Source organism: Doryrhamphus excisus, linkage group LG16 (genome assembly GCF_037039965.1).
Source record: "Doryrhamphus excisus strain RoL-2023G ecotype Guam linkage group LG16, RoL_Dexc_Guam_v1.1, whole genome shotgun sequence".
In the NCBI taxonomy this organism is placed as follows: Eukaryota; Metazoa; Chordata; class Actinopteri; order Syngnathiformes; family Syngnathidae; genus Doryrhamphus; species Doryrhamphus excisus.
In genome coordinates, this window is record NC_136372.1 from 18356262 (window position 1) to 18380857 (window position 24596).

The 24596-nt window shown below is 44.4% G+C and overlaps 1 pseudogene across 1 annotated transcript; it reads right to left on the reverse strand.

Moving 5' to 3' along the window:
- Window positions 1–16150: 16150 nt before the first annotated feature.
- Window positions 16151–23597, reverse strand: LOC131103610 (SEC14-like protein 1; annotated as a pseudogene). The gene is made up of 17 exons (XR_013629965.1): window positions 23196–23597; window positions 22302–22477; window positions 22130–22211; window positions 21660–21809; window positions 21450–21581; window positions 21223–21351; window positions 20755–20932; window positions 20023–20189; window positions 19686–19875; window positions 19451–19539; window positions 18830–18900; window positions 18578–18749; window positions 18333–18467; window positions 18118–18252; window positions 16697–16945; window positions 16474–16613; window positions 16151–16346 (listed from the first exon to the last, which is right to left on the reverse strand). The product of XR_013629965.1 is annotated as an SEC14-like protein 1 (transcript).
- Window positions 23598–24596: the final 999 nt, after the last annotated feature.

The window sequence follows — 24596 nt, forward strand, 5'->3', positions numbered from 1 at the left end:
AAAAGAAATGCATATTTAAGCAACTCTTCCATATTTTAGCTTTTTTAAACGTCAAAATGGCTAAATGGGCTGATTCACACATATAGGGCATTCAGAAGATGCATTCAAAAACACCGTTGATACGTACTACTCTACACTGACCAGCGGGTGTCGGTCATGGTACTGGACACACAAGCACCAGACTTGATCACCAGAAAAACAAGCTTTTACACACAAATTCCTAATAAGAGCTACTCTTTTAGCCGTCACCGATGCTAAGCTAAAACTCAAATCTCAACCCCCAACGTCCGCACAACTGGAACACATTTACTGCAACACACGTCTTCACCAGTCTTACCTACGTCTGTTATCATGACTAATATATTGGGTAGTACAGGTGTAAATGTTATTATAGGGGTGCTATTTCATGTCTAAAGGCTCTAATACTGTTAAAGACAGTTTAAAAAGTTTTCTATGCTGCAGCTATGAAAATAAGGAATCCTAATCAATCACCTTTTCACACAAGGCCATGTCAGTTTCTCCCTTACGAATAAAGTTTCATTAAAAAGAATCCATTTTGTGTTCAGCTGTGTTGTCATTGAGAAATATTTCAATTAGTTTGATGAAGTTTTTCACACTACTGTATTGGGTACCGTTGTCATCAATATTTCAATAAAATAGGAATAATGAGTCCATTAATGAGCGGCGTACCATAAGACGCCAGCCCGGTGTGTCTCACGCGGTGGCGGCCGAGTCCCAGACCAATATTACAATCTTGTTTCATCATTTCAACCCAGCATGGAGAAACCATCTTCATTCATATTTATGTCATATCAAAGTAAGATCAGAAATTAATTTCATGAATGGCTATCCAATTTAGCCATCTGTTTTCTATGCCGCTTAGCCTCATTAGGGTCGGGGGGGTGGGGGTGCGCTGGGGCCTATCCCAGATGGGGTCGCCAGCCACTCACAGGGGTATCAGATTTAGTTGCACGGAACTCAGATGATCCAAATGATTCAAGGCCAAAAGAAGCTTGCTCATTGCTCCACGGGAGGGGGTATGGGGGGTGGGGGGGGGTTATTAGACATGACAGGCAAGTGTCGATCTCCTGTGATCATTCAATGTCAAAAAGCCAGGCTGCGTGACAACTTCTGGCATCGAACTGACACAACTGGGCCTGTCCTCCTGGCTGGCGATGGGCGCGCGGCGGGACAGCTCCGTCGGCCATGAATAATCCATGAGCTCAGAGGCACTGGAAGCGGCTCGGGGTTCTCGGCTTTAACTAAAACAAGCTGTCAAACGGGGTCAGGATTGTTTACACGCACTCGGTGCAAGGTGGGAGAGTTTAGCAAAAAGTAACACTGTCAGTGGCGCTGCCGTGGAACTTTTATTTCCCTGCTGGATTTCAGGCAATAAAAATAACAGCCACAGATTATGGCCGTTCATGGGGGGAAACCCTGGGGGGCCGGCAATTCATATAGAGTATACATAATTTAACACCGATATGGTAACGGTCCACCTGGAATGGTAAAAGTATGATGCAATGTCCAGTTATCCAATGTGGGTGTGGCCGGGTCCCTTTTTGTGGATTTGAAATATCCGGAGGTTGCTTTGCATTACTGCATGATCAAATATTTATAACGACAAATATGATCATTTCTTCACTTCCTGTGTTTAACATGTTCCATGTCCTTATAGCAAAAATGATGACGCACTGCTTAGTCGTAGTATGTCAGTTATTCAATGACCGCCATCAATGATGTCAAGGATTCCATGTAAATAAATGGAATATTTCTGTACTTGTTACTTTATAAATATGTTTTTTTTTACATAATTAGAGCCTGTAGACATGAAATAAAACCCCAAGGTCACCTTTGGACTCCTATTATTCCTTGTTTACATCACATTGGCCAACTCTTAAGCTGCAGGGACTCCAGACGACCGCAAGCTAGCAGTTTAGCCGATGGTAAAATCATCTTGTGATGTCCCCAAAAACAAAAGCAAAAGCGTCCGTTCATGTGAATATTAAAAGTGTGTCAGACGTTCTAGAGGTCTGCCTGCAAAACCAGCAAAACGCGGGATGAGTGAATAATCCGGTGTGTGATATTGGTACAGCAACGGTTTAGGCGTAATCCCGGGATACTGGCTCTACACCCAGGTCACATCAGAGGAGGCAGGTCCTAATCCAAGGTCACCTCATCAAGCCCGTTGTGGTGTTATGTAACGCTTACTTTTTGGCCCGGTGCTGGTAATTTAACCCGTCACTTCATCCAGAAATCCTCGTCAACGTTCACCCAAAAGCGGCGAATAAGGAATACGAGAAATCTAAAAAGGTAATGTGTCTGTGTAGGTGGATGGAGCCAGCACAACTCATACTTTTGTTATCGTAACCATGACAACGGGACCAGAAAGCAAAGTGTCTGCTCTCTCTTCGCAGCTTTTGGTGAGGTCAGAAACGTCACAAGCGAGACTAAGTTGTAGCAGCTATCAATCTAAGGTACTCATTGGGGTCATTCCGAGTATCCCGATTGGGACCCTTTATTGGGAAGGGAACTTGAGGTTTAAATGACCCTCGGCCAGCCCACGTCGGGTCACTCCAGCTTTATCCCAATCTAATCAGCAAGTAAAAGTGATAGTGACCCCAAAGGAAACCCGACACAGGTCCTGTGTCACCAGTTGCTATTGAGTCTTTTTCCCACTACTTCTTGAATCCGGTCATGTTTCTAGAACCTTCTTCATTAAAATGCGGGCACTTGCAACTTCCTTTGGTTCGTTTTGGGCTATAGAGGTGAGAAACATGATGGAATTCAAGAATTAACTCATAGCAAAACAGGAAGGTGGTCTCGCTGCCAGATTGTGTCCTTACCAATGATGGTAAAAGTAACTTTGTTCCTGCTTTGTGTTGACATCTTTGGCTTTCCGGAACTGATTCATCGGATTTACATGATTATTTAGGGGAAAAAATGATAATCTTTCCACTGTTTTGTTAAATAAATACTACCTGTCATACCTGAATATTTTTATCCTTATAATGGTGTAATACTGGCAACAGATCTGGTTGGACTGTGCTGGTGTCACAGTGGGAGTCAGACAGTAAGATCCCGTCTTTTAGCCGGAATATGATGACATCCTCTTGCAATGTTCCACGGCACCACACGTAACGACATGTTGACTTCAGCACGGTCCAACACTTCAATCGTCTCTTCAGTCTATTTGTTGAGCAAATAACAAAGAGACATTAAGATTTACAAAATGTCTGAATGGTTAAGAGGGCGTCGGCGCTCAATCAATCACGCTGAAAGACACTCAGGCAAAGAGCACAAAGAGCACAAAGAGCAGCGTGGGGTCCTTGGGTAAAGAGCGAGGATGGAGGAAGGATGGAGGAAGGATGGAGCAAGGGCGGCGTTGCTCTCATTCAACAGAAACTAGATAACAGCCATCTCCTCTCAAAGAAATAATTAGCGACTGATTGAGCTTTTCCACTTGAGTCCAAGGGTCATGGGTCCAAGGGTCATGGGTCCAAGGATCATGGGTCCAAGGGTCATGGGTCCAAGGGTCATGGGTCCAAGGGTCACGGGTCGAAGGGTCATGGGTCCAAGGGTCCAAGGGTCATGGGTCCAAGGGTCACGGGTCCAAGGGTCACGGTCGTTGTTTGATTGACATAGACCCATCCTACCGTTTTAACAACCGTATGCGGTGGATTGTCTTGGATGAGGCTTTTTATTTGTTATTTATTTATCCCGACAAGATGAGGATCTTTTCAGAGTCTTTTTGGACTTTAAAAAAAATATGTTTTTCAGATTGTTTACCGACGCCTCTAGACCCGGGGTCAGCAACCCGCAGCTCAACAACAACAGGATAAAAATGATGTTTTTACAACAATTTGCCGCCGTATGACACTCTTTGACGTAAGTATTTATACGAGGACGACTGAAAGGTTCTTTATTATCTTGAAAAAAGACCCCTGATAAATCATCTGAAAGTCGTACGTATGTAGCGTTCCCTATTTCCAACAAACACATGCTAATCAACGTGATTATGATAAAATCCATACCAATAATTACAGTCACAAAGGCTTCCATTTCAACTCCGGTTCCAGAAGCACATCCTGTCTTGTTTCATTCAAAGTGGCTGCCATTGCTATGAATAACTTGAATTATTGTCAAGGTGACGTTGACGTTTTCCTTTTGTGCCCAGCACGCCATTCACCCGTATTCCCACGAAGCCATTGTTCTTTCGTCTGATGCAATATTATTCTCCGTGAGTGACAGTGGCAAACTTTAAAGCGCTACGTGGCTCACGTGGATTCCGTCTTACCGGAGCCAAGGCATCAGCGTTGGGGAGGAAACATCAAATATGATTAATAACTTTAGACTTCTAACTTCGGGGTACGCTCTGGAACTGGTCGCCAGAAAAGAACACGCTAATAATGAGACATAAGAGCAGGAGTACAGCGTAGATTCTTTCCGGTCTGGAGCGTAGAGCTAAGTCTTGCATGGTAAACCAGGTCTTTGGATGACGTATAGGTCACATGGGACCTGACTGTCCAGACTTGCAGTCGTTCTGACACATATCGGACCCACACATACATATGAATGAGGGGACTTGGACTGTCCACACTGACATCGGATACAGGTCACGTATGAGCAAAACAAATGGGAATGACATGTTAACAGAGCCTTTGACGGGTTGCCGACCCCCCTGCAATGGATCATTCTGAGCAGGACGAGCAAGAAGACGACACGTTTTATTGTCTTTCTTGACTCCGTTTAATCACACGTCACTGTTTTCCACGATCCAATATCCCTAACGACACGGATCTCACAACATCCCGCCCTAAGAGCACCAGCTTATACGGGATCACGCGGGGAAAAGCCCAGGCCGCAAGAGAGCACAGCCTCCTCCATCCTTCGCTCGGCTTTAAACCCGCATCCATTTCTCAAATGCTGTCATCCTCGGCTGCATTCCGACTTCTTCTAATAACCATCCGTTTTATCTTTGTCTCATGTTCCTCCCTGCAGGCCTCGGCACGGCACACATGGCACGCCGCTAATGATGCCTGCTTTGTAAAGAAATATACCGGGGTATTGTATCAAGTCCAATTATCCCGGTTAGATGGATGAAAGAAGGAGAATGGTCCCAGTTCTTTCCCAACTTCGTTAGTCCTGCTATTGATCAGTAACAAGCGCACCGGCAACACGGAGTGTGAGAAAAGAAGCCGTCAAGCACAACCTGCTGCAACGCTGAAGTGCGTAGAATTCATCAGGACCAGGAAATGTACGATATTAGACAAAAACACGCACCAATATGGTTATTATTATTATATATGTTATTATTATCACAGCCAACTATCATGTGGGTGGAGTGGAATGTGGTGATTACTTTAACGTCGGGTGGAATCATCTACGTCCTAATCGGGCCCGAGGGTCACACTTTGGGAATCAGTAACCTAAAGACCAAAAGGGGGGGGGGGGTCCAGCGGTTCATTGACTAAAGAAAGAAACAGCACAGCTTGGACACGCGGGAACCAGATATTGATTGGAAATGGATTGACGTGGAAAAGTACACTCAGTAGGGGTCAAAGGTCAAGGGTCGACCATCAGCACCCATTCACCGACCGTGAACACAGCAAGAGAGTGAAGCGAGTGATGACCTGGTCATCCAGTGGGGACCCAGTCCGCCTCTTAATGCTATCACTATCATGGCCCAATTCTACATCAACGCTAAGTAATTAACCCAGTTAATCCTTTATGGGCCAATAATCAGAATCAATATTTATCAAATACCATAAGTCATAACTCACCACTCACCGGTCTGGTCTTAGTAATATATACAACAAATACAAAATATTTGTTCAAACTCACACAGAACGATGAACAGCTCCGTGTCTGCCTCCTTTCTTTGTGTTGGACCAGGATAACCGAGTGGTGTGGCAGCTGGCTTTCAGACGTCAACCAATCAGAGGAGAGACAGATGCTGACGTCACAGTGGGAAAGGTGTCTGATTGGCTGAAAAAGAATAAAAAAGAATAAAAAAGTGAGGTGGGCCAGCAGTACCGATTGTGAAGGCCCTGAGCAGATGACATTGACATGGCAACACATTGAAGTCTGATAGGACAAAAACATGAAGCAATGCAGGGAAAATACACGTTTGGGAATAAATTCATACAATTTCATTGATGTGGTTTAGGTTCGGTGCGTCTCATAGGCCAGCAGAGAAAGCTTTGCTGGCCTTGTACATTGCAATACAATGCCAACTTTCCATTTCATTTCTCTTTAATTTGCCCTACACAAAAGTAATCAGCACCTTACAGCCACACGGTTCTTATTTTCTCTTTACAGCCATTTTATCTAACGCCTTACTTTGGGTTGGAACATTTTACAATTTGTGCAAATATCAGCCATATAGACCATAATGGACACTAATCTAATTTACTTCTGTTTTGAAAACAGAGATGACTTCTGAATTATTCATGAGCGTGTTTTGTTGCGCTCACACGCGGCTAATTTCCCCTTTCCTAATATCATAATAAAGGCCGGCAAAGGCAGCATGCTCCGTGATGAAGCGTGGTTCCCAGCTCCAGAAACGTACGCCGGATGATGAAGTATGGCAGGTAAACAGCATGCCTGTGCTGCCGTATTAGAAATCCAAATGAGGGCCGGGCTCAGGCTCATCTACTTAAACACAAATGATGCTTAAGTGGTGCAGCTACTGGAGGGGGAGGGGGAGTGGGGGTTGAAATCAGCACTCACCCGCTGTATTGAATGTTATTACAGCGTATCCAATAAGTGCAGAATGGCAAAAGGATATGAGCGGTTAGAAGCCCGATAGATCATATTTCTTAATGTGTTATGGAGAGTGCAAAAGGTGAGAGGAGGCGAAACGTGAATGTCTACGGGATGAAGACGGCCATTAGGGCAGCATTGTCCAGTCATGGAACTCCTCAAACCATTAAAGAAGCATCGGTATTGCTCCTCGTGATGTGACTTTATAGATATTCATTAAATCCTTACATGGAATGATATCGTCGTTCCATGTTCATTAGGGAGCTGTGACCAAGTGCTTAAGGATCTACTCCGCTCACTCCAAATTCTCTGTGACCACTGGAAAGTCCAGAAAGTCCATTTCGTGACAAGTCCTCATTTATAAATCAAATATTTTGGCATAGAAACATTGTTTATGATCTCCTAAATCTGTTTTTTAACAGTATTAGAGCCCTCCAGACCTGAAATAACACCCCTATACACTATAAGGACTGCCTAGGTTATGCGTGTGGACTGTGTTGAAGCTTTTTGTTTTTTGGGGGGGCAAATATATGAAACATTACAGTGCATTTCTCACATCAATCAAAATATAACTTTCCATTATTTACATTTGTATTCAGCTATCTGATCACAAGCCCAAAAGGAGTAGGCTGAAGCAAAAGCTTATAAATGCCTACCCCTTTTTGCAAGATATAATCATGTTCATGTCCCTGTCTTGTTTTCCCCTGTTATTATTATCATTGTAATATTATTATATTATCGTTATAATCTCTATCATTATAATCATCATTAATATTACCATTTTCATCATTATAGGTGTAACATTTTTGGATTTTTTTTTCAATTATTTAATTTTACAGACTTCATTGCTTCTTGTAATTAGCGTCTAACTAGCGTCTGCACATTAAAGTCATTTTCTGAATATTTACGGCAAAGTTCCATCCTACCCCTTTTGACCCTCGGTGTTTAAAGTTCTAAAAACGTCACGGGATGCTGCAAGGCACGTGGCATCATGCCCACGATGAAGGACCCCCGGGGTCTGGGAACAAATCTATCACAGTGTTCACCCTTTCAAGGCCCCCCCAATGTTTGACGGGACACAGCGACCCCTTAATTGCAGCTGACAAAGATGCATGTCATCAGGTGGATGCAGAGGGCAGAAGAAAGCATCCATCATCTTCTGATGAGACTGATGAGTCACATTCCAGTTCTGAGAAGTATTAGAAAGACTAGCGGTCGTGATCCTAACGCTATTATCGTTTTAATGGGATGTCGTTGGAATGTGGAGTGGCTGTAAATGGCGGTCATTCCGACAAAGGGAATGGACGGGCTTCGGGTCATCCTCACTTTTCACATCCTCTTCTTGTTTGACGGGCTGCACAACTTGTTACTATCTTCACGTTCTGACTGTGTCCATCCATGATAAATTAGAATGCCTTTTCCAAAAAATACTAAAAATACAAAATACATACTGCTGAACCAAACGTTATATTTTTGTACGTATATTATCCTTTCACCGATGAAACAGTTCTTAGTGGTCTTAGTAACCCGTTTGGGTCAAACTATCCCACCAAATGCAGACTCCCCCTCTAAAGAGGCCAGTTGAGAGCAGCCTGTTTCCGTCTTTCCCATCCCGCCGCCACTGCAGTCCAATTCCCTCTGATGACGTAATGACGTGTGAACTCTTTGCATCCGACAACACCGCATCTCTGCTTTGGTTTTTGGCTGTGAGACCATGATAGAAGGTCCCGGGAGAAGACTCGCCGTGGTAGAAAGTCCAGTGTGGACTGTTCTGAACAGCTCTCTGAAAGCCACTCCCAGATCCCAACAATTGAAAAGTCTGTTTTTCCTTTATTACGTTTTTAAGGAGAAGATAACACATCTTCACTCATGCTTGACTTTACTGATTAGTGACAAACTATGGAAGTAAGAAAATGTTTTATCATCACTCCAGGAATGTTGTGGCCATCTCTGGGGACAATATTGTCTATCTTCTATCGCCTTCTTCTACAGCGACTAACAATTATCGTCCAAAGGAGGGAAAAAATTGCTTCAATGATTGGTTTCAATACAATCCAGAACATTCTTTTGTGTTCAAGGTTTCCGTTTGGATCTTTTTGAAAGAGTGCTACAGTATGGTTCCTATGGTTCCTATGGCTGTTTCCAACAAAAGGCCATTGACTACTTGCAGTATCGAAGACTTCAGATATGATGAAGGTTCATGGCAATATGTTCCGACTTTGGAGACATCTTTCTGTTCTCTTCATTCTTATGGCATTCATACAACTAAAGCATTCAATGCTAAAGCGGGGGTAGCAGCTTAGGACTAGAAGTCCGGTCTTCCTTCTCTCAAGTTGCTTCAGGATTCAGGACACCTCATCTGGCTCCTCCCGGATCTTCTCAGTCTGTGTCTAAGGGAGAAACTCATTTGGGTGGCTTGTACCCATGACCTTGACCCTTTGGTCAGGACCGCCCATGAGTAGGTCGTGGTGAGGGCAGGAACGTAAATCAAGCGGTAAATTGAGAGTTTTGCCACCACAACGGAACGATACGGAGCCCGCATCGGTCCAGAAGCCACGCCCATGGACTGCGAGATCGCCAAGTCGAGGGCAGGATCTCATAGACCCACGGACCTGGACTTGGAGGTGCTGATTTTTGGCAGGAAATGATTTTCTAATGTAAAAATTGTGAATATTGTCTGAAGTAAGGCAGCAACGTGTTTGTTTTCTGGGGAGCTAAAGACCTCTTGCACGGTCACTGCACGTCTGCTCCGAGCAGAACCCAGTTCAACCTTGGATTCTCTTCATAGTTCTCGAACTCTCTTGATGGTACTAGTATTTGGGGATCCAGTCTATCCGGGTAGGGCGGCCTTAATGTTTCCATGGTAAAGTGACACTAATTCAGTTATGTAACAGCTTAGTCATTCTTGACTCTTCCTGATCCCCAATCAGACTTTGAGGCAATTAAAGGAACAATGCCTAGACCTCCGGGGATTGACAACGTGGATGAGCTTTGGGACAGGATGTGGTAAGAATGGCGCAGGGGGCGGCGACGCCCGACAACCAGGGCACGTAAAGCACTCCTCAAGAAAGTTTGAACAGATGAAAAGTGACTGCAAGACAAAGATGGCATGCGGTCCCACGAGACGCCCCGCAGCTCTTTCAAAATCTGAACCCGCCTTGATCGCCGAGCTCTCTTCATCCCTAATCCCACATTCGCACCTTTATGTGCCGCCTTTGCTCTCGTGCACATCTCTGTTCGTTATTCTGCAGACACCCACACGGCTTCTCCCACCTGCCAGCCAAAAGCAAAAGGGATGGATGCCGAGGGGGGGGCGCTGGCAGGTAAGAGAAAAGACAGATGCCTTCAACTTCATCTTTTATTCTGCAGCAGATCGAGATTTAAATCACTGCAGACTTCCGACTATGCACTACCTGCAATTACATCCCATTTGAACTCATGCGGGGACATGAAGGCTACCAGCACTGGGGGGGGGGGGGGGGGCTGCTATGATTGCATTTATTTTTCAAGTCTGTAGTTTCAAGATGCCGTCACAAATTTTCCAAAACATATGAAATAGTCTCAAAAAATATTCAATTAGGCATTTCAAGCATAAAAAAGTCAATCTGAAGATGCGTTCAAAGACATGAAGCCGTGTAGTATTCTACACGTGGTTGGATGTGGCACACAAGCAGCATCCTCGATCGCCAGTACAACAGGCTTTTATTGCCGGTGTGAAATTCAGTAATATGTGTGTAAAAGTGACTATAGGGGTGCTATTTCCTGTCTAGAGGGCTCTAATCATGTTCAAAAAAATTAAAAAGGGAGTCAATTTGGAATTTATAAATAAGAAATCCTATTTCATGGAAATTCATTCATCACGGCCGACTCCTGTAGCTGCGATAAGCGAGGGATCGTACATCAATCCGTGTGATGTCATCAAATAGGTTTGATAGTTTTATCCCCCGTTTGAGTCCGTGTCCTTGCAGACTGTGCTGCGAGTTGGTCACGACTTCCGCCTGAACAACAGCCAAAGATGCTTCCCTCCTTGGACTGCGCCGCTGCCAGTGGGTGAGCGCGTCACGCATGCCTGACCTAAAACTGAATCATCCTGGCTTTAAGTGAAAAAACATCTCATTTGTGTCCTCCGAGAGCGACATTGATGCTTTATGGAAGCATAACAACATTTTACTTTTCCATCTGAATAGTGCCTTGCTGGTGTTTTTAAATAATACACCTTTAGCGGCATTAGGATTTCCTGTGGGAGACAAACTCAAGGCTGACAGCTCAATGAAACATAATGGCTCTTATCCTGCTGCATTTCTTCCTATTGAGACCAAATACATGAGATAAAACACAATCCTGTGTGGAGTTTGCATGTTCTCCCCGTGCATCCGAGTACTCCGCTTCCCTCCCCCATTCCAAAAACATGCTAGCTTCATTGGCCACTCCAAATTGTCCATAGGTATGAATGTGAGTGTGAATGGTTGTTTGTCTATATGTGCCCTGTGATTGGCTGGCCACCAGTCCAGGGTGGACCCCGCCTCTTGCCCCAAGACAGCTGGGATAGGCTCCAGCATGCCTATCCCAGAAAATGAATGGATGGATGAATGCATGTCAGACCCGACCACCATAAATGGATCAATAAATGGATCAATAAATGGATCAATAAATGGGAATATTTGTGTTGTTAGAGCATAAACAACCTGTTTATGACTTTGGAATTACGATTTTTAACATTATGAGAACCCGTAGACATAAAATAACATCCCCTTTTCACTCCGATTATGCTGCAGGGACTTAAAATGGCCGCTAGCTAGCAAGTTAGCGAGCTAAGCAGTTAGCCTCAAAGTTACTGCATTTCTAAACTTAAAGTAAAACTGTACTTATTGAAATGTTGCCCATCCTCCACAATCATTATGTGAAACATGAACACATATTTCTGAGCATTATAACCAAAGAAGATATACTACATGGTTAGCATGAGCTAGCTAACAATGCACATCGCCAAACTGCTCTTCCGTTTGTGAGTATCGCTGAGACGCCTCAAGTTACTCCGGCACATAAATATTGTTTCTCATGTTAGCTGCTACACTAACGGTAGCGCTGTAGCTTGGTTAATATCCTGTCTGTTACGTAAAGGGAACTCTGTTGCCGTTTTTTGTAGCTTTTTTTTTGTTTGAGCTTTAACGTCCCAATGGCCTGCATTGTTCATATTTCCTTGTTGTCTCTGTAAGACATATGTGCTTATGTTTCACATAACGATTGTGGATGACGGGCAGCCAAAAACTCACCACTTCCACACAGAATGGGAGGGAACTCATCACGGCTTGCTTCATGACTTCATGCAGTGTTCATGTAATGTAATGTAAGGTAAAGTATATGTTTATAAAGTATATACGTATATGCCTTGACAGATCATCAACAATGGCTGGTACTGAAGGGGTTGTTTTTTGGAAAATGGCTTTTAAAAAAAAACCCAAAATGTGCTTAAACATGCATTTTTTGGATTGGAGCAATTTTAGTAGGAGACGACAGTACGTGTAAGATGAAGACTATAAATAAGCGCGTTAGCATAAAATATCAGTGACCCAACAGCATAAGGAGCTAAGAAAAGAAGAAACTAGGTCTGGTGGTGGAAAAGCAATAAAACAAGCTGCATGCTGGGACTTGGTTGCAAATGAGGCCAGTTCTCGGGCATCGGCCCCAATTGAGGCTGGATTGATGGGCTCTCTTATTGCGGGGAAAATCAATGGTGGAAGATATGAGATTTAGTGTGAAGCGTCAGAGTTAAGTAGACATGAGCATTTCTCTCAAGACGTTTTAATCAGGCCTGCTGTTCATCGTGTCGAGAAGAGGCTCCAACCCAGGCCGATATGAGATTAGCCAAACGGACACCTCAACAACTCAGCTGCTCAACGCAGGGTTTCACCCCAAGATATGTTTAGTCTGCGCAAACAACAGCAGCAAAGAGACAATTATCTGAAAAGGCTTCCAGTGCTTTTGTACGCCCGGACGCCTAAGTGACTTTAATGCTTCACAAGAGCTTAATTAGCTAGAAGGTCACCATTGTCCAACAGAAGCACGTTGAAAGCCAGCAGTGTTTAATGAGGATCCTCTGCGCAGTATTACCACCTTCATGAGATTTGTTTTCCTACAAATCAAATTGTGTAAAATAACTTTGATGAATGGGGATCATTTCAGCTCTCTCTCTTTTGCCTTGCGAGGGAAGCTGGCCTGACTTTCATTATTATTTCTTCTTAGAGAAGATAACTCGGTACGTACCACCAACATATTTCCAGCCAGGATTGAGATCTTTCATTTATGAACGTTTGCAGAACACTCCAGACACTTGGAGTGTTCCTGCTTGGCTAATTTACTGTCAACTTCGTTTTAGGGAGAATGAGGAGGGATGTTTACAGATCTGTCATTAGGCTGATCTTCTCGGGGAACCTGGGAATTACTTTGAACGGAGCAACCACGGAGTATTGGGGCCAATGTTGGGGGAATCAAATAAAGTCGTAGATTTAGGGGAATAAAGTCATACATTCATGAGTAAGGTCGCACATTTATGAGAAAAAAACCTACATTTACAAGAAAAAAATGCCGTCATATTCCTTTTGCCCGAGGTCAAAGGTCACATACGCTCCTCCCCTTTCATAGCTGTCTCAGGCAATGCCTGTTACAATGAAGATTTCCAGTAGTTTATGAGAAAACACTCATACCTTGATGTTACAGGCATTGCCTGAGGCAGCTATGAAAGGGGGGGCTGGTGTGACCTTTGAACTTGGGCATGGGAGGGGGGGTCAGGGTAAGGAAGGAGGAAGTGAGAAGGGCTAGACATGCTAATGTTTGTCCTCAACTGCTGTTTTGTTTTGGAGGAAAGTTTCCCCTCTGACATGTACCACGCCTTTATCCTTATACATCCTTATACATCCTTGCACATCCTTGCACATCCTTCTACATCCTTGCACATCCTTCTACATCCTTGCACATCCTTCTACATCCTTATACATCCTTGCACATCCTTCTACATCCTTGCACATCCTTGTACATCCTTCTACATCCTTGTACATCCTTCTAAATCCTTGCACATCCTTCTACATCCTTGCACATCCTTCTACATCCTTGCACATCCTTATACATCCTTGAACATCCTTCTACATCCTTGCACATCCTTCTACATCCTTGCACATCCTTGTACATTTATTGCATCCTTTATTCTTGAAACCCCTGATTGTTTTTTTCCAACGTGGCCCTTAGAATCCTCGATGCCACAGAAGTTCAAGTCGTGATGCACACATACTAATTGCCAATCTTTGCAGGAGCAGTCGAAGCTTCAGGACCATGAAGCTCCATCTGGCTGGATCTGACGTGGGAGACGACACGCAGCATCTTGTGGAAAGACCAATCAGGTATTTGTCATATTTTCACTCGTGTGTCCATGCAGCGTACGTGGGCTGAGACCACCACACAAGCAAAGTCTGGATCTTCTCAGGGTGCCTTTTAGCAACTCCTTTGGCACGCTCTTTTTTTAGATCTTCTGTTAAACCAGAAGCGTCATTTGCGGCCTGCTGCTTTTCTTTTTTGGTGGTCTGTGGCACATTCTAAAAATGTTCTTTTACAAAAACCAAAAAGAACCTTACAGAGATAGGAATAGTGACTTAGTGGCTTAGAACCGAATAGCATCAGCACATCAGACGTACGTCAGGGAATCTTTGGAGTACACAATTTAGGGGCTTTTAGACCTTTTCAAGTCCAAATGGAAACATAAGACTTTTATGTAATCGGGTTTTTACTAACTCTGCATGTAAGCTTGTAGGGTTTACACGTGCGGATGAAGACCGCTGTGACACGACTCTCTCTCGTTAACTCCGTGGGTGACACACACGATACCACAAGGTCTGATTTTTGGGCTTTTTTGAAGACATATTGTTTTGGCAAGCTCAGACACTCAAGCTACTCAAGTGGCCCCACCAACCATCCAACAATAGCTTTCTATTTTTCTAGCATCCTTCATCACGTCATGATGTACAAATCACCAGGAGTCAACGGGTCCATGGAGAACTTGCCCAATAAAGCGTTAACAAGCAATCCGGATATTTTGTCCCCCTTTTGCTCTCTCCCAGCATCTCTATTCATTGGCGTGTATCATTACAGCTCCACTGCAGGCATACCTCCTTTCACATTCAGTATGAAGGCTCTCCGGACGCCCAGCAATAGATGTCCTTGTAATGAATTCTTAGGACTCTGTTCCTACGGCAACCCACTTGGAGTGGGATATTACATTGTCCAGTACTTCTTAAGGGGATATGCACAAGTGGTTGACTTTTAAAAGGTGCTATCCCTCCTGCAAATGACACATTTTATATTGCTAACTAAATATAATATAATAATAGCAGCACAACCAGCTAGCATGTTGCCAATAATGCTCTTAGAGACAAGGTTGCACATAGAAATGTCTATATTCTTCACAATTAGCAGTTCATGGCAGGCACACACTCAGGCTCGTGCACGGGCTAAGTGATGGTCCTTACCGATAAATGGAATATTAGAGCAGATATGAAAGAACACCCCCGTAATAATCACCAACTTCCTGTTTCTGCACTAGTTATCAATGTAGAGTTTTATCAATGTAACATTACTGACACCTAGTGACCAGTGTGGAGTACTGCATATCATCTGAATGCCTTATAGTTCTTGATTTGGGGTTTGTTTCATGGGCTTTTGTCCAAAAGAGTAGGAATATTATATTTCCATATTTAGCCCAGGTGTATTATGCAGCAGGTGAATGAGTTTACTGCATCTTCATATGAGGCGGACGTCACCACCGTAATGCAATAATAAACATATGATCATTTCAATACAAATAACTAGTACAACTTTTGGAAACATTTGTTTTGTGCAGGGAGCCCACTCAAATGCTGCTCTAGGTTGTGTGGGAGCCTACGCAAATGCTGCCGTAGGTTGTGTGGGAGCCTACCAAAATCCTGCCATAGGTTGCATGGGAGCCTACCCAAATGTTGCTGTAGGTTGCGTGTGAGCCTACCCAAATGCTGCTGTACATTGTGTGGGAGCCTACCCAAATGCTGCTGTAGGTTGTGTGGGAGCCTACCCAAATGCTGCTGTAGGTTGTGTGGGAGCCTACCCAAATGCTGCTGTACAGTGTGTGTGGGAGCCTACCCAAATGCTGCCGTACAGTGTGTGGGAGCCTACCCAAATGCTGCTGTAACGTGTGTAAATAAAGAAAGGCCAAAAGCAACACTAGTCAGCAGACCAGGGTGAGCATCTCCTGCCAAAGAGAACACTGACATCTAGTGGACAGTCAGGGAAACTGCAGCATGCCAGTGACTGCCCATGTCAATGTTAAATATCATTTTCTGACTCAGCAAATCACAGCAGACAGTCCAATGTTTCATTCGGCTACTTGCTAATCCGACTACGGACGGCACGGCGTGTCCGATCCAGTGTCTTTGAGCTCAGCGTCGTCTGCTGATCTGAAGCTATCTTGAGACTGCGGAGATGATTGGCAAGAAAAAGTAGTGCAAGAACTGAGCTGGGACAAACCACTATGATTGGACGCCAGACTGGTCAATGATCCCCTACAAAAACAGACAACATGTATAGTGCAGAACTTTACCGAGCCATAGTCCTGGAGTCCAGCACTGGTGGCTGCAGGAAGGTTTGATCCTATCTAGAAGGCTTTTTTGGTGGAACAAACAAACTGACCTGATGTTTGGAGATGCCAGGACCTCGGTGTAGTACAGGATTTTACACCTGGGGGGCGGGACCTGCACGGAGGCCAGCATATCATCCACTGAGGACCACTGGAGGATGTAGTACCCGGGCCAGCTTGTGATGTGAGAGCCCTGTGTGCAAAGGGGAAGGGGGGGGGGTGACGCTTTTGATGCGTGGGAATATTCCCGATGGGTTCCTCATGGGTTCCTCTCACCTGTACACTTGCACCCTCGCTGCAGGTGAGCGCACCCTCCACGAGGCTGTAGTCCTGGTCCAACACCCAGCTCCTGTCCAGCAGCTGGGAGGTGTCAGTCCCCGAGGATGTAAAACCGTGTCCCGCCGCCTCTTTCTGTGGGGGCCGCGGTGCCCTTTTGGAATGGTAGATGCTGAAGAGCACGTCTCCTTTAGTCACGGCAAAGTCCCAGGTAATGACGGAGGATTCTTCTTTGATCTGGATTAAAATCTAAAGTGATGTGAACAGAATGGGACCACAGATAGAATGCTATTAATCACAAGGCCGGTGGTTATTTCATGCCAGCAGGCGGCGCCCTTTCACGGCTGGCCGTGAAGACATGTCAGGTATGGACTTATTGGCACCCCTACGTCAGTAATGGTATCACCCTGACCAAAGTGACCCCTTTCTGGACTGCTTCTGATGTCATTTACTAAATTAAAATTAAATTAATTAAAATTAGAAACATTCATCTTCATAAATATTGAATATTAATTGGCTGATCGATTTGATGGGTAATTACTGGTCAAAATGGCATTACACATACATGAGTGATGATGGGATCCTTCCATTTGGATAGCTTGAATTTTAGCTTCACTTTGTGTTAACTCAGCCTAGAGAGTAATGACGGCAAATTTAAACCAACATAAAGCTGGTCTGGACTACAGAAATACATAGAGTACGTGTTTACATAGTTTGATGTGTCAGCATTTCATATTCTTGGTCTAAATTAAGCACTTTTAAGCATAAAAACAAAGTTCTAAATGAGTAAAAATAGTAATTTGAAGGCAATACAAGACGTTGATGACTACACTGGCCACTAGGTGTCACTAGTAACACACACCAGACTTGATGGCCAAGATGGGCTTTTATTATTTTAGAATTATTTATCTCACAGCAGGCACAATAAATAACATAATAATAGTAGTCATCCTCCTCATCATCATCGTCATAATAACATGAGCTACTCTTGTGGCCGTACTCCAGCTAAACCTCAACTCTGAATCCCCACCGTCACTTCCTCTCCGCACGTCTGGAAGACATTTATTGAAACACACACAAACACGAGTTTATTTATGTCTTATTATAGCCACTATATCGGGTAATATCAGTGTAAATGTGACTATAGGGGTGTTAGTTCTTGTCTAGAGGGCTCTAATGATATTTAGACAGTCATAAAACAGGTTTTCTATGCGCTAACTACAAAAATATTCAGTTTATTAATATTGAATCCTAGTTAGCGGAAGTTCACTTAACCGTGTATTGCCAAGTCATTTGGTGATTGTGCTTCCGTCCAATTGGATGCTGAACAGAATGACATCATAGACGCCGGTCGTACTGTATTATGTCAAGTCATCATTGTGCAGCGAGATGAAGATGTCGGCATACAAAGTAGAAAGTACCTCATGTGGAGCTCCCCGGAAAACGCTGGCACTCTCATACACGGAGTCTGTCAACGATTGGCTGTTTTCACGGCTCAGCTCCTCCCCCGTCCTGTACAGGGACTTGGGCACTACACCCCCTTCAGGGATGGCGCACTTGGACGGAGACAACAGAAGGAACATGACTGAATGGCCAACAACAAACATCACATCGTCGGTGCTTCAGTGAAGCTCACCCTGCAGTCCCCACCCAAAAAGTCTGGGATGACAGCCCGGTCGATGTAGTCCAGCAGGCCTTCGGGGCCCCAGAAGTCGTTTGCGGCATAAACAATGAACTTCTTACGAGTGTTTTCATTGATCAGAGGGCTGACCTGCAAGCCAGGGTTAGAAAACATGCAAAAACCTCCGTAAATAAATTCATATCCATGATCTCTTCTGAACACCTGAAGTCATCTGGTTACGTAAAGACGTTTATCCTCACCATGGTCCAGAGCAAAGGGAACACTCGTGGTGCCCTCAGCATGAGCAAGCGGGCCAGCGTGTCAGGGTAGTTGGCCTCCACCATGTCGATGATTCTCAGCAGAAACTTGAGTCCAGGTCTCCACAGGTGACGCATGTTCAGACCCTCCAGGTCCACCAGGCAGGTCCAGCAACTGAGGAACACAGTACCGGTTTGCATGAGGCCAGATTGAAGCCAAACACCAACTGTTGCAGGAGAAGGCGAGTCCGGCACCTGATTGGACGACCGAAGACGGTGGTGTTTTCCTCACAGCGCCTCAATCCCTCTTCGTTGACGGAAACAATCTGGGTCCATCAACGCAAAGCATGAATGTCTTCCAATACTTGACGTGAAGATGAGCAAAACACGACTTCTCAACTGGCGGCTGGCATGTCGTGGGATTTTCATGGAGGGGGTGGCAAATATTGTGTAGTACTATAATATGTAGTATTCTATACTGGACACTAGGTGTCAGCAATGTTACTGTAACATCTTTTTGTGGAATCTTCTCTAGGAGTTTGCATGTTCTCCCTGTGCGGGCGCGGCTTTCCTCCAGGTACTACGGGTATTTATGTATGTTTTTTGCTCTGACCATTTTTTGTGGTGTTATGTGTACAACATGTTAACACTTGTTCCATATCCCATTTCCCATAATTCCTGAAAATGTCATCCAAATCCGTTTGACGTTATTTTGAACACAATCAACCAGATCAGGTAATCAGGAGTCTGACTTATCACGGTCGGATCCGGAAGCAATTCATTTTCCACGCGAATTAGCATCCATCTTAGCACATTTGGTGCTGCTGCCAAACCAGTTGAGAACCGCTGGAGTAAAATCGACCCAACTCCCCTCACCTGTTTCAGCAGCACCTCCTCCGTCAGGGCTTGCATCAGCCCCTTTGTGTCCATGTGACCCAAACGCAGGACGTACAGCGGCCGTCCATCTAAACAAACACACGGACAGAATAAAGATAAGCTTTGAATATGATTATAATCCCGTTTAGGATGATACGAATTAGCACGTATAAAAGGCATGGTACTGTAAGCGGTGACTCATGGTGCATTTAGCACGCTAATTTGGCAGCCCTACCTCTGTCATGGTGGTGCCAGGTTCCGACGAAGAAGTCCTGGAGAAGTCGAGGGCGCTGCCAGGAGTCCAACAGGACGTCCACTTGGTTCTGCTTCCTCCAGGTGAGTGAGCGGTACAGAACCTCCCGAGCTTTGTCAAAGTTAAAATTACTGGCTGTCAGAAAGCGCAGCAGATGCTGATCATTGGGAACCTGCAAAGCAAAGACTAAATAAATGGATGTATCTTCAATCAATGCAAACAAGCGTTAGCACAAAGCGATGAGTCAGGGGATGACTTAAACACAAGACATTGATGTGCAGAAGAGCGAGTTGATCGAGTCAGACAAAATGGAAGTGACCTTGCCCTTGTGGGTTTCCTGGAGACTCTGCCTCAGTCGAATAAGGCAGCTTTCCTGCAAAGGCGTTAAATCACCAAGGTAACGTCTGATGTACTCGCCGTCCAATTGGTCTGCAGGCCAAAACACACGTCAGCTTAGCACAGTCCGCTGGACACCGCAGAGACAAACTCTCAGGTCCTTGCAACCTGAGTGGAAATGATAATACCGTGGAACCTTGGCTAGCGTCATGATTCCGTTCCAGAAGGTCCGGCTCTAACCGCACGCTAACCAAATATGGTTCTACAAGCAGAAAATTCAATATGCATATAAAAATGTATACTTGTCCTTCGCTACATCGTGGTTTTTCAAAAACCATAAATATATGACGATGGACTATTATTGGTCAAAAATATTGAAAAACTAGCTACAGTATACACGATGTAGTATTCTGTCCACGAGGTGTCAGTAATGTTACATGACATTAGATTAGATTACTTTCACGGCAGACAAATATAACGAGCGATTTGTGAGGTTTTTTTGGAAGCAGCAATTTAATGACGCAAATGAATTACTCTTTTGAACTCATATTGTTTTGACATCTTCGCTTAAAGTGGAACTACGTTCCTCGTGGTGGTATGGGTGGGTCATAAAGTCTGTGACACTTTGTAGTTGTTCGAACCATGGTACATCATAAGAGTATTTTCAGAAAGGCACCATCTTTTTATAGTCGTGCTTTCAGAAGAACTATATCACCTTGAGCATCAGGAGGGCAGGGCGGCAGCGTCGGATGGTCCGGGTCGTTGCCAGGGAGCATGACCTGGCCAGAGTCTGCCAGGACCGTCTGCGTGGGCGCGGGTGAAGCCCAGCGAGGCACATACGTGATCCCCTCTTTCTCCAGCTCGGTCAGATGGTACTGGATGATTTCTTTCCCCTACACATAGGAAGGACACGTTACGATGATTCCATGTGACTCGGAACATTAGCCGAGACCAGCATATGGCTGACCAGGTACAGTAATCCCTCGCCATTTTGGACTTTGAATTTCACTTTGGTTTCAATCGATTACAGTTTTTAGAAATAAAGTGTTATTTTTTTGGAAGTGCCGATTCCCATCCCAGCCGCTCCACACCAGTTGTCTATGCTCTCGGTACTTTAGCACAATTATTATGACGCGTGCTAAACGAGGGATTAGCGTACAGTCCAATCAATGAGCATACAAACCATCTCGATGCTGTTGGAATACTGTCTCATTGCTATCTTCTCCGCCATGCCTTCAAAACCAAAAAAGGACGTAACATCTAGACTAGCAGTCTGTTCATAGCAGGTCCAGTCTTCTTCCTCAGGATGCACCTGAGGGTCAAGACCAGAATGGATTACGCTGGATCCCAAATAAACCAAATAAGACGATCCGTCCCGCCCGATTTGTCTCATTTGCAGATGGAGCTCACCGTGTATTTGCAGAACTCGCGGGCAATGACCCTGTTGGAAAAGGTCTCGTTTTGGATTTCAATGAGGAGTGTCCGGTCTCTGCGGTTCAGAGTGTTCTTTTGGATGAAGTACAGGTAGTCTACACCAGCGATCTGGGCAGAAAAGCAACATGCACGTCGTCACGTCAACAAAAGGACATTTTAATGATGACGAATGTCGAAAAGGAATACCCGTTTGAGGAGTCGAGGTGCGTCAATGTCGATCGTGCAGCGCCTCTCGATCACCTGCGTGGCTCCGTCTTGACTTTGGCTCTGATTGACGATCACGCTGTCTATGAACACGGGGATCAACGGACACTTTGGGAACCTCCTCTCGTAAGCCTAGCGTCGGGAGAAATGATAGCAGCACCTAAGCAAAGACCTGGACACACGCTAAAGCCGCCTCTATGACAGTCCGCCCTCGCTAGAGGAGTAATGCGAAGTAAATGCAGTACATGAGGTGTGTAATTCCTGGATGTTTTGAATAAATGGCGCCAACGATGGGAGGTGACTACCAAAATACAGGAAGTGTCTGTCACGTGAACGACAATAATGCTAATAAGGCCACCCAAAAACAGGAACACTTTCTGTGCTGTTCACTGATGCCAACGGAGAAGGACTGACGATGAACGTTATGGATATTGATCTACATCACTACTCACGGCCATGATTAACTCAAAGGGATGCTTGTAGACTCGAACAGGACTGTGGTATTCCTGCACCATGGCTGCAGTTTAATCACCCCTGTGGAATAATCAGACGACGTCACGACAACAGCCCCCCATTTGTCATCGCATGAGAAAGAGTGGCGACTAAAAGTGGCCTGTGACTTACAGCAGATGCGTCAGAAGCTAGTGATCCATTGGAGTGTCCACACTGTCAGTTATTGGCGGTCCTCATTGTGTGTTGCCAAATGACACCCCCACGCTGCCATAGTAAAGGGGAATGTGAACTCCGCCCCTTTCAGAAACTTCAGAAAACCACGCCGTGCAAGTCCTTACCTTGGAACCCTGGTAGGAAGAGGACAGGGGGTGAAGTAGGAGGGAACATTTACTTTTAGAACATTCATTCATTTTCTACCATGCTGGAGCCTATCCCAGCTGAGAGGCGGGGTCCACCCAGGACTGGTGGCCAGCCAATCCCAGGGCACATATAGACAAACAACCCTTCCCAGCCACATTCATACTTATGGACAATTTGGAGTGGCCAATCAAGCTAACATGCTAGCATGTTTTTGAAATGGGGGAGGAAACCTGAGTCCCCGGAGAAAACAGGAAGAACATGTAAACTCCGCACAGAGATGCCCAAGCAGGGAATCAAACCCAGGTCTTCCCATCTCCTGACTGTGTGGCCTACATGCTAACCACTCGTCCACCGTGCGGTAGTAGCACAAAGTTGACACACACAACGTTGAAATGGTGACTGGAAAAAGCTGTAAAGAATACAGCTAAAATAGAAAAGGAAGATAATGTACATTAATTTTAGTAGCACCCTTAAATCTCCTCAAACTTCCTATGAAACTTTTTACCATGAAGGCAACACACGTGGACATCATGAGTTAGCAGATATGATAAAGATATGAATCAGTCATGGACTCCACCGAATTAACTTCACATTAATCCCATCTTTGTCCCTAATCACACAATTCACCATCCAAATGTTTTTACCAGGTTAGAGTTTAGAAACATACCCTGTCAGGGTGAAAGTGTAGGAGACTACACTTCTTACCTGATAGCAAGAAACCGGAAGTAGAACCGTCTTATTTGCATATTGCCAATCCTCGATGATATGATTCATGTTTTTAATGCAGTTTTTTTTTCAACAGAGGCTGTCATCGTGCGGAAACAAACGTCTAATCAAACGTTTCAAGTGTCTAGTCAGTCTATTTTTTAAAGCCACTTACGTCAACGGCGTCTGACGTCATCACTACTTGTAACCGTGTATAAAAAAATATACAAATAAAGCTATTAATTAATTTAAGTGTTATTTTTTTCTCGTTAGCGGTCGCCACAGTGGTTCAACCCAACTGTCTTTTAGAAAGACAGAAAAACAATCAAATGTCATCTTTTCAGACAACACTAATGTCTTACAGCAAACAAATGTGGTTGAATTACGATAACAACAACAATACTTGGCGCCGGACTAAAGACTGTAGTTCACCGGATGGCCGCTTGAGGTCCTCAGTCGGTTATGATGATGTCAATTAAAAACAGCATTGAGATTTATTTGCAGAGAAAGTTCTACTAACTGGCTAGAGATGCTATATATACTGTATTTATCTCTAATAGAAATTCACAATTACACTACACTACACGATTACTTTTCTTTAGATTTTTTTCAGCCATTGTGTCAATTGATTATGGCGTGTTTGGAGTTAGTAGCTACTTCCTGTTTCACGGAGGTTGACAGGAAGTAGCCATTATTCTTTTATGTTGGTGGAAATATGTGAAAATGGCCATAAAACATTCTAAAAGTACTTCTGCACAGCCTTGATGCTTATGAACATTTTATTTATCAAATGTACTTGATATACTGTGGGGGTTTTGTGCTAATCCTACCAAAATGTGCCTTATTAGCATCATATTGCCTGTGATGTCTGTCATGCAGCGTATAGAATACATACATTTCTCTCTCTCTCACACTTTGTTTGAACTTTGGCACAGGAACAGACGTCTACTGTCAGGGTAATGCAACCCGTCCTATGTACCTCGTAAAGCTCGACATCAAACAGTGGCAGCATGCGCGGCACCCTACGGAATCAAATCAGAGATGTGATTTATGAAATCCCTGGCTTCCCATTTCCAGAAGAAAGAGACTGCTGAGCATACGTGATCAAAGACGTAACAATCAGGACAGGAAAACCTAAATTTAGTCTTAGGATAAAAGATCATATTGCAGCCTGGCAGAAAGCTAAAATAATGACATTTGTATTTAATCATCTTAAAGTTCGTCTTTAGAAGGTCGGCTTTTCTACAAAAATATGCCGCTTATAGATAAGGGATCTTACGAGTGCTTCTCAAACAGTAGGGTGGCCCCCACTGGGGCGGGGGTCTGGTGGGCCGTGAGTCCTTAACTTGGGAATTGTATGATGGAGGGCTGGAGAATCACCGGAGAAACGCTAACCAGACC